Source organism: Oncorhynchus nerka, linkage group LG7 (genome assembly GCF_034236695.1).
Source record: "Oncorhynchus nerka isolate Pitt River linkage group LG7, Oner_Uvic_2.0, whole genome shotgun sequence".
NCBI lineage: Eukaryota > Metazoa > Chordata > Actinopteri > Salmoniformes > Salmonidae > Oncorhynchus > Oncorhynchus nerka.
In genome coordinates this window covers 39,831,031-39,850,328 of record NC_088402.1, presented here as the reverse complement: position 1 = coordinate 39,850,328, position 19,298 = coordinate 39,831,031, and positions in this window count along the sequence as shown.

The window sequence follows — 19,298 nt, the reverse complement described above, 5'->3', positions numbered from 1 at the left end:
ATATTGTCTGGGCCAATTACCTTCTTTCCCACTGAAACCAATGTTATCGTTCATGTGAGAGAGGGTGTAGTAGTGCATACTGACCACTAGTTGGATCATAGCGTGGTTGGTGGCGTTCATGTGAGAGAGGGTGTAGTAGTGCATACTGACCACTAGTTGGATCATAGCGTGGTTGGTGGCGTTCATGTGAGAGAGGGTGTAGTAGTGCATACTGACCACTAGTTGGATCATAGCGTGGTTGGTGGCGTTCATGTGAGAGAGGGTGTAGTAGTGCATACTGACCACTAGTTGGATCAGGGTGGTTGGTGACGTTCATGTGAGAGAGGGTGTAGTAGTGCATACTGACCACTAGTTGGATCATAGCGTGGTTGGTGAAGTTCATGCAGGACCCCAGAGGGTATAATAATGTGTACATCACTTTTTCGAGGACAATTTATGGACGACAGCTAGTTAGGCCTACGTTTTGAATTGTTGCATTTTGTTTTAAGTGGGTCGCCACGCGGTAAGTGTAATGCAACACTTTTTTTTGTTAAAAACTTCAATCAATCAAATGTATTTTTAAGCCCTTTTACATCAGCCGCCTTCACGGTGAAATCAATAGAATGGGGGTTAAATGTTGGTGGTGTAGCGCTGTTTGAAGTAACACTATTCACACTTGGAATAACCTATACACGGTTGGTTAGATGAACTTGTAGAGGAATTACATTTTTATCTTGGAATGTCAGGTGTTGATTTCGGTAGGAAACAGACCACTTTTTTGTTAGTGAACTTCAAACGAATCACTTAGGATATCAACAGTGACAACGGTTGGCTGCTATTTAAGTGACAGTTTGACTGTCAAATCCATGTATTGGTGTGTGACCATCGACTTTTATAGAGAGAACGCGTTTAATTTTCTTTGCCATTTCATTGTGGCATTTCTAAGTCCTGCATAACCCAGTGCGTGTGACAAAATCATTGGTACAAAACCACAGATATTGATCTGTTTTAAGCAGTCAATCATATGTCATCTTGAAATACTAGCATCAACAATCTGAGGTAAAATGGATGTGTAATTCCACTACATTTGATGCGGTGAAAATGCAGGCTTGTGGGAAATTAGTGTAATATATAATTTACTATGGCAAAATAATTTAACATGTCAATTTATAAGATGATAGTATACAGTATGTTGCCCACTCACAAACAATTGCAACAATGACATCTTTTTCTCACTCATTTAACCATTTAGAGAGTAAAATAATGCTCTCAAACCCAATTTAACCAGGTGCTCTAGACTAGAGCCTCCATCGTCTGTACAGCAGCCTGAACGTTTGACATACCTACCTTTTAGATTTCTCTTCGTGTCTAGACCATTGTACTGGCCTGTTGTGTGGAGTAGTTTGATGCATCTTATTGCTTTCTTATCATGTGTCACCAGTCAGTCTCAGCCAACAATTGTTGATGTCCTCCATTCCTTAGTCATTCATGCAGCACTTTGAGAGCAAGCATCCCAAATCCCCAATGCCCCCAGGGCTGGATGATGCTGAGGCTTAAAATACCAACACACACAATGGACCTACAGCTGGGTTAAGATGCTCTCATCATTCAGACTCACAGTTTACATGTTAGAAGCAAACTCTTTCCCTCTGCTAAAGTTGTATTTTGTATGACTCAATATGTGGATATGTTGTCACTCATCGCCTTTCATGTTGTGATTCAGAGTCACACGATGACCACGATTAGAGCGCTGCAACTGGAACTTAATGGCGTCAAGAGACAAAATACTGAGACCCCTGGACATGGGTGCGGGATATTTGTGACAATGACCTAAAAAGGGGGGCAGAAGCACACCAGCACCCCATCTTATATGTCCAACCACCCCTCAACTTCAGACTCTTTTGAAGCGCCCATCTTAATTATATGAGCCCACTCTACCTACATCCCTTTCCCCCATGCTGCTTCCTTCATTAATACCTGATTCAGTAACATCTAGACTGTTACACGTCTAAAAGTATCAGGGTGTTACTTTTTTTGCAACTTTTTCTCAGTTGTGTACCGCTGTCTTACTTTAACCCACAACTCTTTTCTATACCTCCTCCCATACACTCTTGTGCAAATCATTTCTGCTTTCTTTGAGAATGGTGTCATAGTGGAAAGGATTTGTTATTTGCCCAAGACTGAGTCTTGTTCTGCCTGTAAAAGGCCCTGGTTGAAACAGTGCCATAATCACTGTGGATAGTCACCTGGTCCACATTGTAACAGTTGTATTTTGCATTTGACCATTTCCAAGAAATGTAGCAATATATATGAAATCATTCCTCTGCCTATTTGATCCATTCTGATGGAAAGCAGTGAATATGTTTTGTGTGTGAGAGTATATGTATGCCTTGTAATTCTAGCAGAAAATGTGTTACTTCCAAATGCAAGTTAAACGCCATTCCGCCTATACTGATACCAGACAAATGCATACTTACAAGTATTTTTAAATGTATTTCCAATATACTGGAATGCTATGTAGCTGAAGAGTGGTGACACTGTTTAGGATAGGAGTGTCAATCAGTTTCTGGAAGTCTGTGTTCACTGGCAATTCCTCTCACTTCTGCATCAAATCAACCTCTACAATATATATTCTACTTATTTTATTACAAATATAGCAGTACACAGTCCTCCAGAAATATGTTGACAATGACACATTCATATGTATTGGTTCCTCTGTACATAGAAAAATTACTATTGCTACTAACGTGTACTGGTTCAAAGTATAATTAAAGAAATGCACACACTTATGGTCCATATATTTAGCGTTTTAATTTAACCATGTGTAGTACATCTAAAAGAGACAATGAGAAATTTTTGGTTCAACAAGACAACAGTCATCAAAAGGGTAGAAATTTAGCATTGCACTTATGTCACAGTACTTTACAGCTTTGATTGGATACATAGAATATATGATAAAGGGTGATGTAATTATCTGAATTACTGTAGATTTGAATAGTTTCATCAAGAGGGAAGAATGGTTTCAGTCAAATGTGAAGTTTGAAACTGATTCCGTCCGAGGTCCTTTGACATATATTTTGTTGCGCTGTTTTGCCAAACATTCTGGTGAGTTTGCCAATACTCAAGCCACAGTCTTTGACAAATGATGTGACTATTTTCTACATTGTCCTGTTTCAAATTTCCTTAGTCACTCTGACTGATTGGGGGATTCTTGACTCTTGTCCAAAACTCAAAAAGGAAATATCCAGGAGGAGTTGAAAAGAAAAGTTAGACATTTGTCGTATTTAGTTTACAAGAAATATAAATAAAATAATGCAGATACAATTAACTTCAATTGTCTAATAGCCAACAATTAAGTAACATGTAAATATAAAAGCACTAAACCTCTCTAAAAGCTTCACTTATTATAACGTTTTGTTTGAACCCTAAATGGTTCTCAAGTAGATTACTAAGAACAGCTCATCCATTGTTTAAAAATGGCCTTTTTGCCTTTGTGTAGATTGCCATGTCTCATTTTCCATTAATTGAAAATTATACTTTTTTTAAAAGTTTCTCTTTCTCAAACAAGCATTGCAGAGCTGGCTCCAATTTCAATTTCATCCCCCTGAAAAGATAGAACAAATATTATGGCTGAACTCAAATGTGCTGTTTGATAAAATACCTGTATTTATGCGAAAGTTTGAAAAGGGTATTTTGTTCTTAAATTATACTGTAAATTGGAATGGTAGAGTTATGTCCTTCATGGAGTTATCATAATTGTATGGGGAGGTCTGCTCAATCCAAGAGTACAACCAATTGATTACAGCATTACCCCAAAAATGGAGGAGGCATGTGGCAGTGGAAGGAGGTAGGGAACCGGTCTGCCCAATATAAAGGATCAAACTGGCTGAGGAATAAAAATAGCATAAATAGGAAGGTATACCAATTTAATTTGAGGACCAAGATGTTGACAACTGTGCCATACAGATTGCAAAATAGTTGGGAAGAGATTTTTGATTGGATACATAGAATATATAACAAAGGATGATGTAATTATCTGAAATACTGTAGATTTGAATAGTTTAATCAAGAGCGAAGTATGGTTTCAGTCAAATGTGAAGAGCCTTCTTTATGAAGGAGGTAATGTGTGTTATTCATATACCATTCTCATACTCAAAATCAATATATTATACTGAAAAAATATATAAACGCAACATGAAGTGTTGGTCCCATGTGTCATCAGCTCAAAATGAAAAATTCTAGAAATGTTTCACATGCACAGAAAGCTTATTTCTCTCAAATGTTGTGCATAATTTGTTTAAATCCTTGTTAGTTAGAATTTCTTCTTTGCCAAGATAATCCATCCACCTGATAGGTGTGGCATATCAATAAACTGATTAAACAGCATGATCATTACCCAAGTGCACCTTGTGCTGGGAACAATAACAGGCCACTCTTAAAATGTTGTCACACAACACAATGGCACAGTTTTTTCTCAAGTTTTGATGGAGCATACAGTTGGCATGCTGACTGCTGGAATGTCCACCAGAGCTGTTGCCGGAGAACTGATTGTTTCTCTACCAATGTTGTTTTAGAGAATTTGGCAGTACGTCCAACCGGCCTCACAACCGCAGACCATGTGTAACCATGACAGCCCAGGACCTCCACATCCGGCTTCTTCACCTGCGGGATCGTCTGAGATCAGACAACCGGATAGCTGATGAAACTGTGGGATTGCACAACTGAAGAATTTCTGCACAAACTAAGAAACCGTAGCAGGGAAGCCCATCTGGGTGCTCGTCGTACTCACCCGGGTCTTGCCTGACTGCAGTTCGGCATCGAAACTGACTTCAGTGTGCAAATGCTCCCTTTCGATGGCAACTGGCATGCTGAAGAAGTGTGCTCTTCAAGGATGAATCCCGCGTCGCATGATCGAGCGGTTTGCTGATGTCAAAGTTGTGACCAGAGTGCCCCATGGTGGCAGTGGGGTTATGGTATGGGCAGGGATAAGCTACGGACAACGAACACAATTCCATTTTATCAATGGCAATTTGAATGCACAGAGATACCGTGACGAGATCCTGAGTCGCATTGTTGTGCCATTCACCCGCCGCCATCACCTCATATTTCAGAATGACAATGCACGGCCACATGTCGCAAGTATCTGTACACAATTCCTGGGAGCTGAAAATATCCCAATTCTTACATGGCCTGCCATGGTAGACTGCCATGAAGGTAAACTGGCCAGGAAGGAGTACCAACACCAGTGAGTCCTATACAAAACACAACACTAGGTTTGGCTCAAACTTTTTTTTTGACACTGTAGTGAGGTTTAAGTGCTTGGATCAATCAACACAGATACATTAAGTGATATGAGAAAGAAACATTTGCATAATTCATAAAACAAAAATAGATTTACTGTTGACACAAAGACTTGACAAAAAACATACCGGCACAGATAATCTGGCAAACTGGAAAGTGTGGAAATCTGTTCTAACAAATATTTCACATTTACATACAAAGAGAGAGCACAGTATGCCATTATTGTGATAACTATGTATGTATGTATGTATGCATGTGTAACAGTATAACTTTAGTCCGTCCCCTCGCCGGGCTCGAACCAGGGACCCTCTGCACCATCAACAACTGACACCTACGAAGCATCGTTACCCATCGCTCCACAAAAGCCGCTGCCCTTGCAGAGCAAGGGGAACCACTACTTCAAGGTCTCAAAGCAAGTGACGTCACCGATTGAAATGCTATTAGCACGCACCACCGCTAACTAGCTAGCCATTTCACATCGGTTACACATGTATGCATGTATGTATGTATGTACAGTTGAAGTCGGAAGTTTACATACACTTAGGTTGGAGTCATTAAAACTCGTTTTTCAACCACTCCACAAATGTCTTGCTTAACAAACTATCGTTTTGGCAAGTCGGTTAGGATATCTACTTTGTGCATGACACAAGTAATTTTTCCAACAATTGTTTATAGACAGATTATTTCACTTATCATTCACTGTATCACAATTCCAGTGAGTCAAAAGTTTACATACACGAAGTTGACTGTGCCTTTAAACAGCTTGGAAAATTCACGAAAATGATGACATGGCTTTAGAAGCTTCTGATAGGCTAATTGACATAATTGGAGTCAATTGGAGGTGTACCTGTGGATGTATTTCAGGGCCTACCTTCAAACTCAGTGCTTCTTTGCTTGACATCATGGGGAAATCAAAAGAAATCAGCCAAGACCTCAGAAAAAAATTGTAGACCTCCACAAGTCTGGTTCGTCCTTAGGAGCAATTTCCAAACACCTGAAGGTACCACATTCATCTGTACTAACAATAGTATGCAAGTATAAACACCATGGGACCACGCAGCCATCATACAGCTCAGGAAGGGGACGTGTTCTGTCTCCTAGAGATGAACGTACTTTGGTGCGAAAAGTGCAAATCAATCTCAGAACAACAGCAAAGAACCTTGTGAAGATGCTGGAGGAAACAGCTACAAAAGTATCTCTATCCACAGTAAAACGAGTCCTATATCGACATAACCTGAAAGGCCGCTCAGCAAGGAAGAAGCCACTGCTCCAAAACCACAATAAAAAAGCCAGACTACGGTTTGCAACTGCACATGGGGACAAAGATCATACTTTTTGGAGAAATGTCATCTGGTCTGATGAATCAAAAAAATAGAACTTTTTGGCCATAATGACCATTGTTATGTTTGGAGGGAAAAGAGGGAGGCTTGCAAGCCGAAGAACACCATCCCAACCGTGAAGCACGGGGGTGGCAGCATCAGAGCATGCGCAGACCAGCTGGCTGATGTGTTTACGGACATATTCAATCAATCCTTATCCCAGTCTGCTGTTCCCACATGCTTCAAGAGGGCCACCATTTTTCCTGTTCCCAAGAAAGCTAAGGTAACTGAGCTAAATGACTATTGCCCCGTAGCACTCACTTCCGTCATCATGAAGTGCTTTGAGAGACTAGTCAAGGACCATATCACCTCCACCCTACCTGACACCCTAGCCCCACTCCAATTTGTTTACCTCCCCAATAGGTTCACAGACAACGCAATTGCAATCATACTGCACACTGCCCTAACCCATCTCGAGTAGAGGTCGACCGATTAATTGCAATGGCCGATTAATTAGGGCCGATTTCAAGTTTTCATAACAATCGGTATTCTGCATTTTTGGACACTAATCACGGCCTATTACATTGCACTCCACAAGGAGACTGCGTGGCAGGCTGACTACCTGTTATGCCAGTGCAGCAAGGAGCCAAGGTAAGGTGCTAGCTAGCATTAAACGTATCTTATGAAAAACAATCAGTTTTAACATAATCACTTGTTAACTACACATGGTTAATGATATTACTAGTTTATCTAGCTTGTCCTGCATTGCATATAATCGGTGCGGTGCCTGTTAATTTATCATTGAATCATAGCCTACTTCGCCAAACGGTTATTTAACAAGCACATTCGCGAAAAAAGCACTGTTGTTGCACCAATGTGTACCTAACCATAAACATCAGCGCCTTTCTTAAAATCAATACACAAGTATATATTTTTAAACCTGCATATTTAGGTAATATTGCCTGCTAACATGAATTTCTTTTAACTAGGGAAATTATGTCACTTCTCTTGTGTTCTGTGCAACAGAGTCTATATGCAGCAGTTTGGGCCGCCTGGCTCATTGCGAACTGTGTGAAGACCAACTTCGCCAAACGGGGGATGACTTTAACAAAAGTGCATTTGCGAAAAAAAAATCGGTGCACAAATGTACCTAACCATAAACATCAATGCCTTTCTTAAAATCAATACACAGAGTTATATATTTTTTAAACCTGCATATTTAGTTAAAAGAAATCCAGGTTAGCAGGCAATATTAAACTAGGGAAATTGTGTCACTTCTCTTGCATTAATTGCACGGAGAGTCAGGGTATATGCAACAGTTTGATCCGCCTGGCGAACTAATTTGCCAGAATTTTTCGTAATTATGACATAACATTGAAGGTTGTGCAATGTAACAGGAATATTTAGACTTATGGATGCCACCCGTTAGATAAAATACAGAACGGTTTCGTATTTCACCGAAAGAATAAACGTTTTGTTTTCGAAATGATAGTTTCTGGATTTGACCATATTTAATTATTTATTTTTTTATTTTACCTTTATTTTACTAGGCAAGTCAGTTAAGAACAAATTCTTATTTTCAATGACAGCCTAGAAACAGTGGGTTAACTGCCTGTTCAGGGGCAGAACAACAAATTTGTACCTTGTCAGCTCGGGGATTCGAACTTGCACCCTTTCGGTTACTAGTCCAACGCTCTCACCACTAGGCTACCCTGCCTATGTTATATTTGATAGAGCAGCCTGACTGAGCGGTGGTAGGCAGCAGCAGGCTCGTAAGCATTCATTCAAACAGCACTTTAGTGTGTTTGCCAGAAGCTCTTTGCTGTGCTTCAAGCATTGAGCTATTTATGACTTCAAGCCTATCAACTCCCGAGATTAGGCTGGTGTAACCGATGTGAAATGGCTAGCTAGTTAAAACCAGTTGAAGCTATGGGGGCGCTATTTCATTATTGGATAAAAAAAACGTTCCCGTTTTAAGCGCAATATTTTGTCACGAAAAGATGCTCGACTATGCATATAATTGGCAGCTTTGGAAAGAAAACACTCTGACGTTTTCAAAACTGCAAAGATATTATCTGTGAGAACTCATGCTACAGGCGAAACCAAGATGAAACCTCAAACAGGAAATGAGCAGAATTTTTGAGGCTCTCTTTTTCCATCGTCTCCTTATATGGCTGTGAATGTGCCATGAAGGAACCTATGCTCTCTGCCGTTCGTCCAAGGTGTCGTCGAGCAGCATTGTGACGTATTTGTAGGCATATCATTGGAAGATTGGCCATAAGAGACTACATTTGCCAGGGGTCCGCCCGGTGTCCTTTGTCTAAATTGGTGCGTAATTTTCAGCTGCTGGCATTTTCCCATGGGATACAGAGGGGAAAGCACACTTCCACGAACGATATATCTTTGAAGAGATATGTAGAAAAACACCTTGAGGATTGATTCTAAACAACGTTTGCCATGTTTCAGTCGATATTATGGAGTTATTTTGGAAAAAGTTTGGCGTTTTTATAACTGAATTTTCGGGGTTTTTTGGTAGCCAAACATGACGCAGAAAACGGACCGATTTCTCCTGCACAAATAATCTTTCAGGAAAAACGGAACATTTGCTATCTAACTGAGAGTCTCCTCATTGAAAACATCCGAAGTTCTTCAAAGGTAAATGATTTATTTGAATGTTTTTCTGGTTTTTGTGAAAATGTTGCCTGCTGATGCTAACGCTAAATGCTAATGCTAGCTATCAATAGCTATCAATACTGTTACACAAATGCTAGTTTTGCTATGGTTGAGAAACATATTTTTGAAAATCTGAGATGACAGTGTTGTTAACAAAAGGCTAAGCTTGAGAGCTAGCATATTGATTTCATTTCATTTGCGATTTTCATGAATAGTTAACGTTGCGTTATGGTAATGAGCTTGAGGCTGTATTCACGATCCCGGATCCGGGATGGCTCGCCGCAAGAAGGGGTGCGCGCTAATAGCGTTTCAATCGGGGACGTAACTAGCTCTGAGACCTTGAAGTAGTTGTTCCCCTTGCTCTGCAAACCCGGGTAGGGGAGAGGGGACTTATACTGTTACACTTGCGGTCATTTGGGGTCATTTGCGACCAAGCTTTAACTTCCTGACTGATGTCTTGAGATGTTGCTTCACTATATCCACATAATTTTCGTTCCTCATGATGCCATCTATTTTGTTAAGTGCACCAGTCCCTCCTACAGCAAAGCTCGAATTTGATATTAGTTCAAAGAAATGATTAGGTATTTACTTATTAGTTCAATTGTAAATGTTAGTTACACATTAATAATCAATGAATTACTTGTTTGTTTCTTTAGGAATCATTATACAAGCACCACTAGGCAAATTTAGGCTCATGTTTGAGTGGCAGACATGCCCCTTGTTCTTACCAGATGCTGTTGAGGATGAAGAAGAGCTGGATGAAGATGCAGCCAAGGAGCAGGATAACCCCCCATGACAAATCCGGGCATGGGCTTGATGAAGAAGGAATGTTTATGGATCTGCTGAGTGATATGGTTGGTTCGCACTGACTGATTGTCAAGGGGTGCGTAACTGGTGGCATGGAAGTCAAATGCAGGAGAGCAGAACTTGGTAAATAGCCGGAGCCATTTAATGTACATAAGTACTGGCATACAAAATAACAAAACACATGGGCACAAAAACCCGTATTGCACCAGTACATAAAGCACACGTACTTACAAAAAAACAATTCCCGACAAGGAAATGGGGGAAACAGAGGGAACATATACAACATGTAATTAGGGGATTGAAACCAGGTGAGTGCGACAACTAAACAAAACAAATGGAACATGAAAAATAGATTGACGATGGCCAGAAGACCGCCCGAACTTCGGCAGAAGTCGTGACACTGATCAATTGCCTGGAGCAAAGAGAATAGCAGAAAACTCATCAAGACATTGTTAGACCCTTGTTAGTGTGCTATTTGCTCTGATAGTTTTGCCAGTGTGAAATAAATGGCAAACACGAGGGAAATGCACATGATGTAAGATGCCCTGAAAGAGTTATTCATACAAACAGTGTTATTAATAGGTGAAACTCACACGCCTCTTGAAGCCGAAGTAGGCTAGCCGCCCATGAAGGTAAGGGGCACGGAGATGCCAAACCACAAAGCCAAGATGGCCACCACCATGCCGAAGGGGATGGCTGCCAAGAAATCATCCACCCACAGGATCAGGTTAACCAAGAAGAAGTCTGCAAACAAGATCCTAAGAGGGAGGGAAAACGATGGGTGGGGGAGGCGTGGGACAGTGAATATCTCACTGGGCAAATGGGCAACAGCATCACCCTAATAAAATCTAGACCATGTTTAAAGATGTTCCAGTCAAGTATGTTGCCATGATGTGTAGAATCTGTTATTGACAAAAGTGAATATTGATCATAAAAACATAGTGGTGATTAGCATGACAGTTGTAAGTCACAGCAAACTTTCCAGGACATAGACATGTCTTATATGGGCAGAAATCTTAGATTAACAAGAATTTAACTGCACTGTCCAAGCTATTACAGTGAAAAAATACCATGTTCTTGTTTGAGGAGAGTACACAACAACAAAAAAGGTAAATCATGTACTTACATTCAGTAATCTTGCTCTGATTTGTCACCCTGAGGGTTCCTGATAAAAATGTAGCATAGTTTTGTTTAATAAAATCCATTCTTATATTCAAATGTAGGAACTAGATTCTACAGTTTGAGCCCCTGCTGTCTTTGGTTCCACACCCACCCTGTCCAGCCATCCAGATGGGTGAAAGTTAGTGTATAAGCTAATGATCAATCATTTATGACATTCCTGGGAGTGTGTAAACTTACATTTTGTATTACCATACAATTGTTGTATGATCTCTATAGTTATGTACTTGAACATGTATCAATTGACCAATTCGGCACATTTGGGCAAACTTGATACAAAATATTGTCCAGTATTGCCATGCTTCACTGCATCAATCTGGACCTTTATGCACACACTGCTGCCATCTAGTGGCCAAAATCTGCGCCTAAACTTAAATAATCCATTTTATTTATTTATTTTTTATTTCAGCTTTATTTAACCAGGTAGGCTAGTTGAGAACAAGTTCTCATTTACAACTGCGACCTTGCCAAGATAAAGCAAAGCAGTGCGACACAAACAACAGAGTTACACATGGAAAAAACAAGCGTACAGTCAATAATACAATAGAAAAAAAGAAAGTCTATATACAGTTTGTGCAAATGGTGTGAGGAGGTAAATAGGCCATAGTTGTGGAGTAATTACAATTTAGATAATTAACACTGGAGTGATAGATGAGCAGACAAAGATGTGCAAGTAGAAATACTGGTGTGCAATAGAGCAGAAAAGTAAATAAAAACAATATGGGGATGAGGTAGGTTGATTGGGTGGGCTGTTTACAGATGGGCTATGTACAGCTGCAGCGATTGGTTAGCTGCTCGGATAGCTGATGTTTAAAGTTAGTGAGGGAAATATAAGTCTCCAACTTCAACGATTTTTGCAATTTGTTCCAGTCATTGGCAGCAGAGAACTGGAAGGAAAGGAGGCCAAAAGAGGTGTTTGGTGGCTTTGGGGATGACCCGTGAGATATACCTGCTGGAGCGCGTGCCACGGGTGGCTGTTGTTATCGTGACCAGTAAGCTGAGATAAGGCGTAGCTTTACCTAGCATATATTTATCGATGACCTGGAGCCAGTGGGTCTGGCGACGAATATGTAGCGAGGGCCAGCCGACTAGAGCATACAGGTCACAGTGGTGGGTGGTATAAGGGGCTTTGGTGACAAAACGGATGGCACAGTGATAAACTGCATCCAGTTTGCTGAGTAGAGTATTGGAAGCTATTTTGTAAATGACATCGCCGAAGTCGAGGATCGGTAGGATAGTTTTACGAGGGTATGTTTGGCGGCGTGAGTGAAGGAGGCTTTGTTGCGAAATAGGAAGCTGATTCTAGATTTAATTTTGGATTGGAGATGTTTAATGTGAGTCTGGAAGGAGAGTTTACAGTCTAACCAGACACCTAGGTATTTGTAGTTGTCCACATATTCTAAGTCAGAACCGTCCAGAGTAGTGATGCTAGTCAGGCGGGCAGATGCAGGCAGCAAACGGTTGAAAAGCATGCATTTAGTTTTACTCGCATTTAAGAGCAGTTGGAGGCCACGGAAGGAGAGTTATATGGCATTGAAGCTCGTTTGGAGGTTAGTTAACACAGTGTCCAAAGAACGGCCAGATGTACAGCATACAGAATGGTGTCGTCTGCGAAGAGATGGATCAGGGAATCGCCTGCAGCAACAGTATTGCCTTTCTCTTGCATTTCAAAGATGATGGAACAAAAACAAACCAAAAAACAGTGTTTTGGTTTGTTTTACATTTTACCAGATCAAATGTGTTATATTCTGCTACATTAATTTTCCACAAATGTCAGTGTTTCCTTTCAAATGTTATCAAGAAAATGCATATCCTTGCTTCAGGTGTAACACTCGTCGGAAGAAGTGGACCAAGGTGCAGCGTGGTACGTGTTCATGATTCTTTATTAAAACCGAACACCAAAGAAAACAACAAAAGACCACCGAACGTCACGTTCCGTAGGCTACGCAGAGCTAACAAAAAACAACATCCCACAACCTAAGGTGGCAACACAGGCTGCCTAAGTATGATTCCCAATCGGAGACAACGATAGTCAGCTGTCACTGATTGAGAAACATACCAGGCAAAAACATAGAAACACAAAACATAGAAATAAAGAACATAGAATGCCCACCCAAATCACACTCTGACTAATCCAAATAGAGATAAAAAGGCAGAGAGCCACATCAATTTACAGAAATACTCATAATAAACATTGATAAGAGATACAACTGTTATGCATGGAACTTTAGATAAACTTCTCCTTAATGCAACCACTGTGTCAGATTTCAAAAAAGCTTTACCGAAAAAGCACACCATGCAATAATCTGAGTACGGCGCTCAGACACAAAAACGAGCCATACAGATATCCGCCATGTTGTGGAGTCAACAAAGTCAGAAATAACATTATAAATATTCACTTACCTTTGATGATCTTCATCAGAATGCTCCCAGGAATCCCAGTTCCACAATAAATGTTTGATTTGTTCGATAAAGTCCATAATTTATGTCCAAATACCTCCCTTTTGTTCGCGCGTTTAGCCCAGTAATTCAAATTCATGAGGCGCGAGCAGACGAAAAGTCAAAAAGTTCCGTTACAGTCCGTAGAAACATGTCAAACGATGTATAGAATCAATCTTTAGGATGTGTTTATCATAAATCTTCAATAATGTTCCAACCGGAGAATTCCTTTGACTTCAGAAATGCAATGGAACGCAAGCTAAGTCTCACATGAACGCGCGTGACCAGCTCATGCCACTCTGCCAGACCACTGACTCATTCATCTCCCATTCGCCCTCTTTCACAGTAGAAGCATCAAACAAGGTTCTAAAGACTGTTGACATCGAGTGCAAGCCTTTGGAAGTGCAATATGACCCCATAGACACTGTATATTCGATAGGCAATAAGTTGAAAAACTACAAACCTCAGATTTCCCACTTCCTGGTTGGATTTTTTCTCAGGTTTTTGAAACTTCAGAGTGTTTTCTTTCCAATATACTAATAATATGCATATATTAGCAACTGGACCTGAGTAGCAGGCAGTTTACTCTGGGCACCTTATTCATCCAAGCTACTCAATACTGCCCCCAGCCATAAGAAATTGAGGTTATTAAGAGGTTCCCAGACCCAGTGGCAGATATAGGTACAGGCGATATGGGCAGCCGCCAAGGCGACATCTTGCCGGGGATGCATGGTACACCCGCACAAAAAATTGGAATGGTGACATTTGCGCAATCAGTTTTCTGTATTGAAAATAGGTTACAAACAGAGTAGACTAAGTTTTATTTTTACTTTATCCTTTCTCAAAGTAAAAAATAAATAAATAATGATTTAGAAAGAGTGCAAGGGCGCATTGAGTTACTGCACAAGCGCACCTGTGGTCTATGTTGGGTTAGTTATAAAAATCTTTGCTGTTGCCAGTTGCAACAGTTTCAAAAGTTAAATTGGTCGCCTGAAACTTCCTTATGTTCGCGATCCAGATTGTCTTCTTTGCATTTGTGCCGGGCATCTGAATATAAATAGAGTGTGTACGAAGTACGTCTGTGCTACACATTTAGAATATATTCAGTGTGCCTCCGCCAGGTTCATGCGAATTTGAATAGGATGTTACCTGGTAATTATGTATGCCATTTGAGATTTAATAATCCAAAGTGATATACAACGAGAATGAGAAGGTCTAGCAAAGATGGGTATGGGTGGGTGTATAACACGAATGTCTAGCAAAGATGGGTTTCGGTGGATGTATAACTCTGTCTAGCAACCAAAAGGTTGCTAGTTCAAATCTCATCATGGACAATCTTAGCTTTTTAGCAACTTTTCAAATACTCACTACTTTTCAGATACTTTGCAACTACCCTTCCCCTAACGCTTTAACCTACTTAACCGTAGCCTAGCTAACGTTAGCCAGCTAGCTACAATTGGTAACATATAATACACATTTTAATTTGTAACATAACATAAGAAATGGGTGATGGACATCCACAAATTAATACATAACATTCGAAACATAACAGATCATAGTAAATGGAGCGTCTCGGATGGATTGACGTAAATAATTATACAAAAGGCCCTGACACCAGGTTGGCGCAAAGTGTGTCATGGCCTTTAATGTGATTCTTGAGATGTTGAACACTTATGGGAAAAAAAACCTCTTTTGTACTACATTGTGGAATCACCAACACACTATCATGGTCCAAACACACCAAGAAAGTCGTGGAGAGCACAACAACGCCTTTTCCCCCTCAAGAGACTGAAAACCTTTTGCATGGGTCCCCAGATCCTCAAAAAGTTCTACAGCTGCACCGTCGAGAGCATCCTGACCCGGTTGTATCACCGCCTGGTATGGCAACTGCTCGGCATCCGACCGTAAGGCGCTAAAGAGTAGTGCGTACGGCCAAGTACATCACGGGCCAAGCTTCCTGCCATCCAGGACCTACAGTAGCAGTCAAAAGTTCATTTTTTCTTTATTTGTACTCTTTTATACATTGTAGAATAATAGTGAAAACATCAAAACTATGAAATAACACATGTAGTAACCCAAAAAGTGTTAAACAAATCAAAATATATTTGAGATTCTTCAAACTTCCTTTGCCTTGAAAACAGCTTTGCACACTCTTGGCATTCTCTCTTGGCATTCTCTCAACCAGCTTCATGAGGTAGTCAGTTTCAATTACCAGATTAACAGTCAATCTGTACATTTTCAAGAATTTTAAAAGTTTATTTAAATGCAGCCATCAAAACCATCAATCGCTATGATGAAACTGGGTTTTCGTGAGGACCGCCACAGGAGAGGAAGACCCAGAGTTACCTCTGCTGCAGAGGATACATTCATTAGAGTTAACTGCACCTCAGATTGCAGCCCAAATAAATGCTTTGAAGTTCAAGTAACAGACACATCTCAACATCAACTGTTCAGAGGAGACTGTGAATCAGGCCTCCATGGTCATTTTCCGTAAAGAAACCAATACTAAAGGACACCAATTGACTCCCGAGTGGCACAGCGGTCTAAGCCACTGCATCTCAGTGCAACAGGCGTCACTACAGTCCCCGGTTCGATTCCAGGCTGTATCACATTCGGCCATGATTGGGAGTCCCATAGGGCGGCACACAATTGGCCCAGCGTCGTCCGGGTTAAGCCGGGGTATGCCGTCATTGTCAATAAGAATTTGTTCTTAACTGACTTGCCAAGTTAAAGGTTCAATTAAAAAAATACATGTAAAAAAAGAAGAGACTTGCTTGGGCCAAGAAACACAAATAATGGACATTAGACCGGTGGAAATTCATCCTTTGGTCTGACGAGTCCAAATTTGAGATTTTTGGTTCTAACCACTGTCTTTGTGAGACGCAGAGAAGGTGAAAGGATGATCTCCGCATGTGTGGTTCCAACCGTGAAGCACAGAGGTGTGATGGTGCTTTGCTGGTGACACTGATTTATTTAGAATTTAATACACACTTAACCAGCATGGCTACCACAGCATTCTGCAGCGATACACCATGCCATCTGGTTTGTGCTTAGTGGGCCCATTATTTTCAACAGGACAATGATCCAACACACCTCCAGGCTGTTGTTAGGGCTATGTGACCAAGGAGAGTCATGGAGTGCTGCATCAGATGACCTCACCCCATTTGAGATGGTTTGGGATGAGTTGGACCATAGAGTGAAGGAAAAGCAGCCAACAAGTCCTCAGCATATGTGGGAACTCCTTTAAGACTGTTGGAAAAGTATTCCAAGTAATGCCAAGAGTGTGCAGAGCTGTCATCAAGGCAAAGGGTGGCTACTTTGAAGAATCGAAAATATATTTCTATTTGTTTAAACCTCTTAAGGATTGTACCCTTTTTGTCCATTTTCACCTAAAATGACATACCCAAATATAACTGCCTGTAGCTCACGACCTGAAGCAAGGATATGCATATTCTTGATACCATTTGAAAGGAAACACTTTGAAGTTTGTGGAAATATGAAATTAATGTAGGAGAATTATAACACAGATCTGGTAAAAAAAAACATGTTAATTGTTTTTGTACCATCATCTTTGAAATTCAAGAGAAAGGCCATATTTCCAGGCCAGGTTTTGGCCACTAGATGGCAGCAGTATGTGCAAAGGTTTAGACTGATTCAGTGAACCATTGCATTTCTGTTCAAAATGTTGTAACACTACCTAAATGTGCCTAATTGGTTTATTAATAACTTAAGTTCATAACTGTGCACTCTCCTCAAACAATAGCATGGTATTCTTTCACTGTAATAGCTACTGTAAATTGGACAGTGCAGTTAGATTAACAAGAATTTAAGCTTTCTGACAATATCAGATATGTCTATGTCCTGGGAAACGTTGTTATTTACAACCTCTTGCTAATTGCATTATCATACATTAGCGCAACCGTCCTGAGCCCAATACTATAGTGGTTAACACTTTTTTTGGTTACTACATGATTCCATGTGTTATTTCATAGTTGTGATGTTTTCACTATTATTCTACAATGTAGAAAATAGTAAAAAATAAAAACCCTGCAATGAGTAGTTATGTCCAAACTTTGGACTGGTACTAAATATATATACATACACACACACATACATACATTGCCTTGCGAAAGTATTCGGCCCCCTTGAACTTTGCAACCTTTTGCCACATTTCAGGCTTCAAACATAAAGATATAAAACTGTATTTTTTTGTGAAGAATCAACAAGTGGGACACAATCATGAAGTGGAATGACATTTATTGGATATTTCAAACTTTTTTAACAAATCAAAAACTGAAAAATTGGGCGTGCAAAATTATTCAGCCCCTTTACTTTCAGTGCAGCAAACTCTCTCCAGAAGTTCAGTGAGGATCTCTGAATGATCCAATGTTGACCTAAATTACTAATGATGATAAATACAATCCACCTGTGTGTAATCAAGTCTCCGTATAAATGCACCTGCACTGTGATAGTCTCAGAGGTCCGTTAAAAGCGCAGAGAGCATCATGAAGAACAAGGAACACACCAGGCAGGTCCGATATACTGTTGTGAAGAGGTTTAAAGCCGGATTTGGATACAAAAAGATTTCCCAAGCTTTAAACATCCTAAGGAGCACTGTGCAAGCGATAATATTGAAATGGAAGGAGTATCAGACCACTGCAAATCTACCAAGACCTGGCCGTCCCTCTAAACTTTCAGCTCATACAAGGAGAAGACTGATCAGAGATGCAGCCAAGAGGCCCATGATCACTCTGGATGAACTGCAGAGATCTACAGCTGAGGTGGGAGACTCTGTCCATGGGACAACAATCAGTCGTATATTGTACAAATCTGGCCTTTATGGAAGAGTGGCAAGAAGAAAGCCATTTCTTAAAGATATCCATAAAAAGTGTTGTTTAAAGTTTGCCACAAGCCACCTGGGAGACACACCAAACATGTGGAAGAAGGTGCTCTGGTCAGATGAAACCAAAATTGAACTTTTTGGCAACAATGCAAAACGTTTGGCGTAAAAGCAACACAGCTCATCACCCTGAACACACCATCCCCACTGTCAAACATGGTGGTGGCAGCATCATGGTTTGGGCCTGCTTTTCGTCAGCAGAGACAGGGAAGATGGTTAAAATTGATGGGAAGATGGATGGAGCCAAATACAGCACCATTCTGGAAGAAAACCTGATGGAGTCTGCAAAAGACCTGAGACTGGGACAGAGATTTGTCTTCCAACAAGACAATGATCCAAAACATAAAGCAAAATCTACAATGGAATGGTTAAAAAATAAACATATCCAGGTGTTAGAATGGCCAAGTCAAAGTCCAGACCTGAATCCAATCGAGAATCTGTGGAAAGAACTGAAAACTGCTGTTCACAAATGCTCTCCATCCAACCTCACTGAGCTCGAGCTGTTTTGCAAGGAGGAATGGGAAAAAAATTCAGTCTCTCGATGTGCAAAACTGATAAGAGACATACCCCAAGCGACTTACAGCTGTAATCGCAGCAAAAGGTGGCGCTACAAAGTATTAACTTAAGGGGGCTGAATAATTTTGCACGCCCAATTTTTCAGTTTTTGATTTGTTAAAAAAGTTTGAAATATCCAATAAATG